Source organism: Drosophila montana, unplaced genomic scaffold (genome assembly GCF_035044405.1).
Source record: "Drosophila montana isolate Dmon_TW-CO22-7 unplaced genomic scaffold, ASM3504440v1 contig_2438_1, whole genome shotgun sequence".
Classification (NCBI taxonomy): Eukaryota; Metazoa; Arthropoda; class Insecta; order Diptera; family Drosophilidae; genus Drosophila; species Drosophila montana.
The window spans coordinates 692,819-704,000 of record NW_026997315.1 but is presented as its reverse complement, the minus strand read 5'-3'; the positions used below and the strand labels follow the sequence as shown (position 1 = coordinate 704,000).

The window sequence follows — 11,182 nt, the reverse complement described above, 5'->3', positions numbered from 1 at the left end:
TTCGTGTGCTTTGTCTCTCGGCCATAAATAAGTGAGAAATTATTACAGATTTATTCAGCTAAGATTTCAAAGCGCAAAAGAGCAGCATATTACCTTAAGATGTTTCAAGTTTCAATGTTTGAAACCAGCGTTCGATTATAATTAATTATAATTTACAGTATTTAATCTTCAGCGTTGATTTAGGGTTCAATATCCATCCATGAAATCAATAAGATTCAGGCAGATTTTTATTTGTAGGGTTTTTTTTTTAAATTATTCATTAAAAGTACTTTATGGAGCCCTGTGAAAGGAAATAGAAATGTTAGGATCTATAACATTTTATATTATTTTAGCAAACCGTATTTTAAATAAGTGAAAGTTGCTCTAGTAGGGATTGCCCCATTAAGAGTTACCGGGAACCTTCTTGGTGGCGATAGCTATAAAATGAAAGGAACTTGATCTGTATTACTATTCTAGAAGCTTAATGTCAAATTTTGTGACTTTAGCTCTAAAAACATAACAAATTTGCTCAAAAATCAGGTGGTCGATGTCTATTTTTATTGAAAGCTTGAAAACGGGGCAAGTTATCGATTATCGCCTTTGTTTTGCTCTTTTTATAAGATTAAAGATATTTCTATAAAAGTTCGATTTCCTTTCCAAAATTTAACATATTTTTTATTAAAAAAAATTTTATATCTTAAACGTAGGACACAAATGTTCTGTGTGCCAATAAATAAAAAATTTTGAAATATTTGGAATAAGTTTTTTTGTAAATATTCAGGTTTTTTATATGAGAAGACCGCAGACTGTTTCTTATGAAAGCTATAGTAAGATGTTAACTGGGGATTCGGATCATTTTATTCGATCATTTGATTCCCTTGTTACACACATCGTGTCAAAGCCATAACAAGCTCTGGGCAAAAGTATATAAGCAAAACAAAGTTTCTTTTGACCAGCATATGGGCCTTAAATGTATTTAAACAATTTCTATTTCATTATATAATCGATCAAAAAATCTGTTTGTTTCGCTCGTAAGCCCACGTCGAGTGTCAAAACAGAATTTGTTTTTGTTTTGCACTTTGTTGAAATTCAATTTAGCTGAAATCACAAATAAAAATTCGACTCATTGCGATTAGCACTCAACCTGGCACCTGTTCCGGCTTTTTTCAACTTTATTTTTTGCTTTTGGTATTTTGCTAACTGAAGCACCTGAAGAGACTTTTTGCACAAACACAGAGGACACTTCTTCAGCTTGAGCTGAGTTTTATCTACGACTCGATTTTCCGAGCGTTTAAGCACCAACAACAACAACAAGAAAGAGACAGCAAGTAAACAAAAGTCGAAACCTGAGTCGGAGTCGGAGTGGGAGTGGGAGAGTGTCCAGGCCCTCGTCCTTGCTGCAGTCCAGCTAAATGACGCTCGAGGGCAACGACAAGGAATTGTTGTCGACGTCGCTGCCGGCGCTGGCGCTGGCGCTGACGTTGGCAGCGGCGCTTTGCCAGGTTCAAAAGTCAAAAGGCTACGCCTGGCAGCGACTAACTGACTTTGGCTTTCAGGTATAATTAATCTTGTTTAGCCGTTGCTGCTGCTACGCTTGTGCTGCTTCTTCTTGTTAGCCCTGTTGTTGCAATTGCTCCTGCTGTTGTTGTTGTTGCTGTTGTTGTCTGTCACCCGATGCTGCTGTTTGTTTGTCTTTCGGCTGCTCCTTGAAAAAGCGACTGAAGCACCCGCCCAGCGCTATCGTAATGTATTTAGAACGAGTTTAATTTGCTCGGCAACACATTTTTCTTGTGACCCATCCAACCTGACCAGCTCTCCCCCTCTCTCTCCCACTCTCTCCCACTCTCATTCTCACTGCTGCCCACGGCCAGGTTAACTATTAATTTTGGGCCCTGAGCAAGATTAACGAGTGCATGATTGCCTCAAATTGTCTGCCCGCCCGCCCTTTTCCTGCCTTTATGGGTAATAGTTAAATTCGTGGCATACTTGAAGGCGTCTTGAAGCTCAGCTCAGTTCACAGCGAAATTTATTTGCGTCCAATGCATTTTTTGTCGCCATTTTGGTAGCCACGTTTTGTTATTTTCTTTCTTTTTAGCCCAGGGGCTGTGCCACGCCCTAAAATGGTAATTAATTTGGCTGCATGTCACAGCTGCTCGCTGAATTTTTCCCTTTTTTTTTTGTGTTGGTCAAGTTTTTGCGGCGAAATTGTTGTGTTTAATTTGTTTGTCAGTTGTGAATAATGGGCGCTTAATTAATAAATAGTTATCGATAAGTGTTGCAAAACTATCTTTGATGCACTGCGATAGCACTAATGTTGGTAAATGTCTTTTATGTTCTTTTCAAAAGGAAATATCTGAATATAAAACCTTCTGATTTTTATAAGGCAAGAACAAGAAAAAATAGATGACTGCAAAAAATTGTCTCTGTGATCAATTCAGGTCCAACTTAACTTCTGGCTGGTTCTAATTTTACAAATTGGAATTTATTTGTTAAGTCAATAGAAAACATTTAGAACATGTAGAAACCAGTTGTTGGTAGATAGCTTCAATTGCCAGTCATTACTTTACCCAACTCCAGCCACTTCTTTCCAAGCTAGACCTACTCCTAGCACATACAATTCCATTACATTTGCCACACACGCACACACACACACACATAGAACACTTTGGCGCACGCATTGGCATACCAAAGCCCCAACGGCAATGGGGCATACTCATCAACGGTAACAACTGGGACCTGGTAACCGGTGGCTGTTACCTGGTACCTGGTAGCTCGTCCAGCTCAAAGTGCGTCAAAACTAATGGCCACTGACAACAAAGTAAATGAAGCATAGCTTCAGGCGCACAGAGCTGGCTAACAGCAGCAGGGGTTACAGCCGGGGAGCGGTCAAAGTGCAGCAAACAGGACGAAGAGCTCCGGCAGAGGACACAGCTCATGGGCAGGACAACATTTTGCTGGGCTGCCCCACGTAATAGGCGAAATGAAAAATCTATGAAGTTAAATGAGTGAAAATCAGGAAAATGCATTAATGAATGAATGACAGCAGGCGCTGTCAGCAGCACTGGCACACGATAAGGACATTGACGAGTTACGTGCCAGCCCGCCCAGCCGCAGCCCCTTCCCTGCTGGTCAACAGGCAAACCCCAGTCGTGGGGGCTTTGTGTGCGTACGTGAGTGAATGATCGAGTCTATGTGTGTGTGTGTGTGTGTGTGTGTGTGAATGGGGGATTGGTCTGGTTAGCTTGATGGGCAGCTGGTCAGCTCGGGATTTGTACAGCTTGTGCTGTGCTGCCTCTGCTGCTGCTGCTGCCGCTGCCAGCTTCGCTGATGCTGGCTCGTTGCATGTCTTATTTATGAATGCTAAAGCGTTTGGTTGGGCTGGGAGCTGGACGTGGATTTTGGCATGTACTACACCTGATATGATAACCAACGTTCAACACGTACCGCCCGACCACTAAGCCAGAACAAACACACACACACACACACACACACACACACACACACACACACACATGTCTGTGTTGGCATCTCCAATAGCCAAATGTCCAAACAGTTGCAATTTCTCCGAGCTAGCAAAGCAGCTGCAATGACAGCTGATGTACAGTCCCCAGCAGCAGTAAAGCGGCTGAGGATTTTCCTTTTTTTTGTTCTCATATCCTCAACAAGCGGCCTTTCAACGCACAGAAAGCTTTGATCTTTACAAAGCAAATGGTTGTATGCACATTCTTACAGATGTTTCCAGTTACTTTTCGCTGGTAAAGGATTTGGCATGCCGACCAAATCTACTTCCATACAGACCGAGGATGTGGGTCCAGAACAGCTTTTAAAAGATCGTTCCTTAAGGAAATTTTCAGGGCTGAGTCACTTCTTTTATCAAAAAGTTTTCCATGATAAGGTACCTGTCCAGTATCTAAGCCGTCGAAAGTGCACTTTTCAGTTGTCGAATGGAATTCATGAGGGACTTAAGCCGCTAAACTTGACAACCTCCATTAACAGCGCCCCTAAAATTGACAACCCTGATTTACAGTGTTGTATAACATATATTAACATATTTCAAATGAATTCACAAATATTTCAAAGTTATTATTTCGCTTAAGAGCAGATTTATTTTACGCATTTTATCAAATGTTTTATTTATGTTAAATTGCGCATTGATGTTGCAAAAAGTTTCTTTTTCTTTATAATCACATTACGTAAATTTATAGAGTATGCCAAACAAATAACAAAAAGCTTACTTATGTAAATGTGTGTACAGTTGATCGGGATGAAAACGTCTGCGTTATACTCTTTTACAGGCCCAAAACAGTCAAAGAGGACCGGATGACAATTAGCATTCCAATCAGTGAGTACGTCACTCCATCAGTCAGTGTGTCAGTCTGTCCGTCAATCAATCAGTCAGTCATTCAATTATTTCCTTATTCTGTGAGTCCCTCAGTCAATAAGTTAGTCAGTCCATCAGTCTATCTATCAGTCAATCAGTCAGTCAATCACTCAATCAGTCAGTCAGATCACGCAGTTTTATATTTAGAACTACGAGAAATTGTGCTCAATTGGAAGTATTCCAGTATTTCGGAACGTTTTCAATTAGTGATCCAGTTTGTTGACTGTTGCTTTTGGTTGCATATACAACGTTGCATTCTGCAATGACATGACCGCCCCCCCCCCCCCCATCCTCCCCCTTCTGCACCCACTCTGTGTCGAACAACTCATTTGCACCACAGTTGGTTTTCCAATTGGACTGGCCCTAACCTCACTTCGCCCTAACCCAGACTTCCCTTCACTCTTGCCGCCGGCTCCACTCCGATGCGAATTGCCCCCCCCTCCACCGCCGTACAATGGGCCGCCCGCCCGCAGTGCAGCAAACATTTTTCGCCTATGGAAACGTTGTCGCATATTAACGTAATAAGTTCATGCGCTCCATAGAACTCGACTAGCTGCAGCGGACTGAAGGGGCCGCCCAGGGGCGAACGGGTGGCGGATGTATATTGTTGCTGCAAACTTGCAAATGGGGAGGGGTGCAGGGAGTTCATTCTAGCTCTTTGGGCCTGTGCCGCATAGCCAGACTGAGTTTCGGCTTGTGCCCGGCTGTTGTTTTTGCGGTATTTGGGAATTGCGGCCGGAATTATGATGTCCAGGACCAGCCGACGCTCAGCCCATTAAGCCAGCTGCATGAGGCGGGGCAGGGAAAGGCGACTGTGCGTGCGTGTTGCACATATGAATATGGAGCCCAGAGCCAGGGCAGTTGGAAGCGTGCAGACTCGACCGTGTGTGTTAATTGAAACGTGATTGTGTTGAAGGCGGCTGTGCTGCAACTGGTTATAAGTGGGTGTGGGTGTGGGTGTGAGTGTTGGGCCACCCATGGTTTTTCTGGGCCTGGATGCGTTTTGTTCTCATGCCTAGCTGCTTCTTTTTGACACTTGCAATTGTCGATTGTCGACGGGCAAATGTATGGCTTAGCTTTAAGTGGCCCGGAAAAAGAAAAACAAAATAGTTGAGCCCTTAAACGTTGTGCGTAATATAATTTACTTTATGCTCGTGGGCTTTGGGGAATTCAATTTGCACGCACGCACAATTGAATTTGAATGCAAAATGGCTACGATATCGAATGCATTATTAATTTCCAGCTCAAGCACACAGACACATACACGCACACACACCGACACACACACACAGACATAGATGTCCTTCTGGTGTCTTTTTGGTTCACCCACACACGTTGCCTGGAAACGGAAATATGGGTTTTTCACTTTGGCATAAACGACATTCGTATTGATATTGATGATGATTCCGGACTTTAGAAAAGAGAATTTTAAATGCAATTTTAATGTGATTACGTTCGGGTCTTAAGGCGGCATTAGGCCCTAGTCGCCTGCAACCAGTCAAAGCACACGATTGAGGCTTCCAACATCTTATCTCGAAACTTTGCCGAAATTTTGCGAATATTGGTCAGGCCTTAAGTCTAATAGACTTGAGAGCTAAGCCATGTGACTAAACTGAGCGTTTTTAAGTTGTCTGCCAAATTGTGGCGCCAAATTAAACTTAAAGTCTCAACAGAGAATTCACTTACCGCAGGACAACCTGTTTTTAAGAATATATGACTTTAAAAATCAAACTTAAATATTTAACAATTTTAAACAATTATATAAGTTTCTTAACCTAAGAGCTCGATCTATAAAGCAATTACACTTATTTAAAATTGACGGAGAGATGGCAAGGCAAATAAATTTTAATATTTAAAAACACATTTGTTTTAATTTACATTATTTTAAACAGATAACATTGTTTTTAATTCAAACAATATTTGGCGAAGTAAGTTTTAATTATAATTATTTTAAAGAAATAACTTTATGGAATTCAAAAAATTTAAAATATTTAGCAAAAAATTGAAATGCCTGAACAAGAAATATTTAAAATAAAAATATCTGCATTAGAAATTTTAAAATGAAAAATATTTATATAAAATATAAAAACAAATAAAATTTAAATAATTTCAAACATCATTTGAGAAAAAGACACAGATATTAAAGAAATATATTTTAAGCACGTTTGTTTAAAATAAAAATTGGCAATATTGAAAGGAAAATATTAAATTTCAATTTGTCAAAAAAAAAATAAAGGAATAATAAATACTGAAATTAAAAATATTTATATTAAATATTTAAAAAAATAAACATTTTAAACCAGATAACACCGAAACAAATGCAAACATTATTTTAATAAAATTCAAGCAATTCAGTTCAAGCTAATTTTTGCAATCAAATACGAACGTTTTCTATAGATTACAGTAATTAACATTTTATTCAATTAACTTGAAACTTTTCTGATTGCTGACAATATTTTAAATTTTGTTGTAAAACGAATCAAACGTGATTTTGTTTTTGTTTCAGGACAGAACAAGAAATCCTTAACCCAAATGTCTTTTCGTTATGATTGAATTAAATTTGAATAAACTCAATAAACAGCTCGGTTTCAGCATATCGATAGATAACTTTATTACAGCATCGTACTTAAGATATCAATCAATTTGAGGACAATGTGGTGTTATGAGTCCAACCAGGCATGGGCCTGAAATCCATTTTCATACCATTTGTTTTTTGGACACTTTCGGGCTTGACACGCCCGTCACAAAATTGAGGTTATGTCATTTGTTTAGTTTCCAGCCTCAATTATTTAGTGGCCCAAAAGGCAGGACCATAAACAATTTTCTGTGTGCCTGACTGTGTGTCTGTGTGTGTGTGTATGTGTGTGTGTGTGTGTGTGTGTGTGTGTGTGTGTGTGTGTGTCTGTGTGCATGCGTGTGTGTCTACTTATGGAACCTTGTGGTGTCTATGCAATTACATAAATTCTATGTGACAATTTCGATTTGTATTTTCTTTTATTTAAATTATGCCTTCGGGCGCTACGAAGCAGACAGATAGAAAACAAGTGTGTGTGTGTGTGCGTGTGTGTCAGCCAATTGTTATATAATATTTATTACACTCTAAGCTCACACACCCAGAGAAAGAGAGACAGACAGACATTCAGTGACAGAAACAGACGTCGTTGTGGTAATTAATTTCAATATGCTCGAAAATTTGCATGCATATTTATTTGAAATTTTGGCATAATTATATTTATGTAATGTGTGTCAGCTGCTGTGGCATGTCCAGATTTTTCTGAGCTACGACTAATTGATGGACAATATGTGAAATCAAATGAAATCCGATGCGGCTACTGCTGCTGCTTGCCAATTAAAGAGCTCAAGACAGAATGCCAGCCTTGATTGCTATGTATTTAGCCCGGCCAGAGGGAGAGCCACAACAAAATCAATTGCCTGTCTTAGCCAAACCAATGTTTGAGTATGCCACATATGTGTGTGTGTATCTAGGTGCAACATGTCTTGGGGGTGAAGGAGGGCAGCTGTAGGGGCTGGCTCATGCAAAATTTAATTTTAATTTCAACTAAGCAAATGTTGCGAAAGTGAGAACAGGCAATTTCCTTGCCTTTCAAAAGTCACAAGCAAAAAGGATCGGCCCCGCCCACACTAACCGCCCCACTCGTTTCACTCTATGTATATGTATATCCTGTGCAACAACAAGAACAAGAGCGCACACATTTTAACCACTTGACTGCATTGTGGCTAAAATGGCAGCCAGAAGTCAAAGTCGCCGCCCGAAGTCAGTTCGCTCAGCTGTGCGCTACGCCCCGCACCCCGCCCACACGCCCATACGGTTGGCACGCCCGTCTGGCAACGCCAGTGTTTTTGCCAATTGACATGCAGACCTGCCTGGCAGCCGTAAATCGGCATAAATAATTCATTATTGCCGCCTCGTTGCGCATAAATCAAGTCAGCCTGCCCAAAGCCAGCAACACTGAGGTCACATAGAGAAGTTGCCTTAGCAGCAAACTTGAACTTTAGCCAGCATATAAAAGCCTTGACAGACTGACTGCCTAACTGAGATAAATACAAAAATAAAAGTATAATAGTAATAAATATGCAAAAAGGTAACTGGAGATGCCGGGGATTGAACCCGGGGCCTCTCACATGCAAAGCGAGCGCTCTACCACTGAGCTACATCCCCGTTGAACACTTGCCAGCACAAACTATACTTTGAGCTAACTGTTGTTTTCATTAGTGAACATGCGCAATAAATTAAACTGTTGGCAGGGTTTCAAAATTTACATGAAATAAAATATATATATATTCAATGAACACTCATGTATAAATATACTCGGTTTTGCAAAACTTGTTATAATACTGCTAAATAAATTGGTAACTATTCCCTAATTCTCGCTCTGATTTTAACATTTAAACCTTATTATTTGCCTTTGTGCACTTCTACTTTTATGCAAACAAATTGTAAGCATTGTAATAAATATATTCACAATAACCAAATCACAATTACAATGTACAACTGTTGCCTTGCAGTGCACTGCTTGGTGTGATGTCACGGCATACTTGCTGACATTTGGCTGAGTCACTTCAACATGGGGATGTAGCTCAGTGGTAGAGCGCTCGCTTTGCATGTGAGAGGCCCCGGGTTCAATCCCCGGCATCTCCAAGTACATTTTTTGTACTTTTTCCCTTTTTTAAAATACACAACCATTCAAAATGCTTTTTCAGTCGACTCTCAGTTGTTGCTGTGCGCTGTACTGACTTGAAGCGCGATCGCATCGATTCATGCCTTTGCTCGCCTTACATTATTGTTTTGCTTGTGAATTGCTCTTTTGAAACTGTGCACGATCGAGTTTCGAGTACAAAACATTCCGATTTGAGATCACAATCGATCGCATTTTGCTTCTTCATTCGTAAAATCGATAAAGTGATCCATGTGGCCAACAGGTGCGCAGCAACTTAAAGCAAGCAAACGTTTCAGCAGCGTCTCCCCGTTTGCACTATTGTTGTTGTTAATACTATACGCCCGCATGATCGTTTCAAAAAATACAAAATTGTAAAATGCACGACATGTATCGAAGAGAGACAGAAAGAGAGCAGCTACCGCACACCAACAGCAAGTCAAAGCGAGACGAAGCGACGCAAAGAACCGCAGCCAACGAAGCAATACAAATTGTGTGTTAACACGTGCATGTGTGCGCGCGTGAGTGCTTTGTATGTGTGTGTATGTGTATGAGGGTTGACGTCGCTCTCTTATGTTTTTATACGTTTTTGTTGCTGCCCATTGAATTGAATGCGTCAGATCCGCTGACTGGCGGCGCTGAGCGCCTGGCATTTTACTTAAATGATTGAACGATTTTTGCACGGTTTTTGAAATTAAAGTTCATTTCGGTTCCATTCACGTTCCCTTTTCCAACACACCCAACAGGGAAGAACAAAATTTAGATCTCTTATGACTGACAGCCATTGGTTAAATGCTTGAACATTGGAGCAATGCTCATTAGCGATTTTTTTTTTTGGTTAATGCGGATCGAGTAAGAGAATTGGCATTTTGCGTTAACTGAATTTAATTTTATTTAATCAGCTTAGCTGATTTGGTTCATTTGAAATGCGCCTGGCAGCGGATTTGAAAAAAAAGTTTTATTTTCTTAAGCTGTTGCACAACTTTTATCTGCTTTGGCCCGCCTTTAACTCAGCCCCGTTTGTTTGCTGCATATACATACATATATATTTGAAAAGAATATGCTCAGGTATTTTGCTTAATCTCTAGCAACTCGCGCTCTTTCCTTCCCTTCGGGGGCGGGCAGCTGCATTTAATTTCGCGCTGTTTCTTATAAATATGCATGCAAATAAAATGGCTGAAAAAAGGCTAGGGAATTTTTTGCTGCTGTCCCAGCCGGGCGGCAGGTGTGCCCAGTTGCATGCCCAAAATGTATCTCTCCCCGACCTTAATTAAATGTTAAGTGTAAACTTAAAATGCAATTGCAAATGCAATTTGTGCGCAAACTCTGAATGGAACTTTGCTGGTTTGTTAATTATAAGCAATTTCATAAGTTAATTTGCACACACACACACATGCTCACATGTGTGCGGCACAACAAATTTTTGCTTAAATTTCATTACGCCATAAGCAAATATGCTGCCCAGCTGCCGCTGCCTTCTCCCATCCCGGCCCTTGGTTATTTTGTTTGTTCACCAACTTTTACGAAAACTAATTAAAACGATAAGAGCGCCACTCGCTGAGATGCAGCCCAAGGAGTCCGCGTAACGTTGTGCCCGGGTACAGTCAGCTTTCGAGTACTTTCGAGTATTATTTGATCATTATCTGTGCTGCATGACTAAATTTCGAATTGCAGCCTTTGGGAGGCTTCTCTTGTTGTTGTCTTGTTGCTGTTGTTGTTGGGGCATATTAGTTGTAGGTGTATGCGGGCTGCACAGGCTGCTGCTTCAGTGGCCATGCGGAAATTAAATAAATTCCATGAGCTGCCGAGCTACCCCGATCAATCATGGCCATGGCACACGTCAGCAACCACTCAAAATGCCACCTGTCAACTGTCAACAGACAAAAGTACAGTTGCCAACAAAAGGCTCGTGTGTGTGCGACTGACCACCAAGGAGGCGCTCTACGTTCAAGTTCGAAAAATATTGCAGTTAGTTGCAAGCAGCAAAAAAATGCAATGTGCATTTTCGTAAATATTCAATCAGTGAGGTGCATCTTGTATTGTCAAAACATTTTATTGTATACAATTTTATAACATTTTTATAATAAAAAATGTGTTATAATAAATTTATAATAAACGCCAAGTTATAAATTAGTAAACTTACATT

The 11,182-nt window shown here is 40.4% G+C and overlaps 2 non-coding genes across 2 annotated transcripts; one reads left to right on the top strand and one right to left on the bottom strand.

Annotated features, from left to right (window-relative positions):
- Positions 1 to 8,468: 8,468 nt before the first annotated feature.
- On the bottom strand, positions 8,469 to 8,540 carry TRNAA-UGC (transfer RNA alanine (anticodon UGC)). Its single transcript has one exon. It is a non-coding gene; the product is annotated as a tRNA-Ala (tRNA).
- Positions 8,541 to 8,948: 408 nt separating this feature from the next.
- TRNAA-UGC (transfer RNA alanine (anticodon UGC)) lies at positions 8,949 to 9,020 on the top strand. The gene has a single exon. It is a non-coding gene; the product is annotated as a tRNA-Ala (tRNA).
- Positions 9,021 to 11,182: the final 2,162 nt, after the last annotated feature.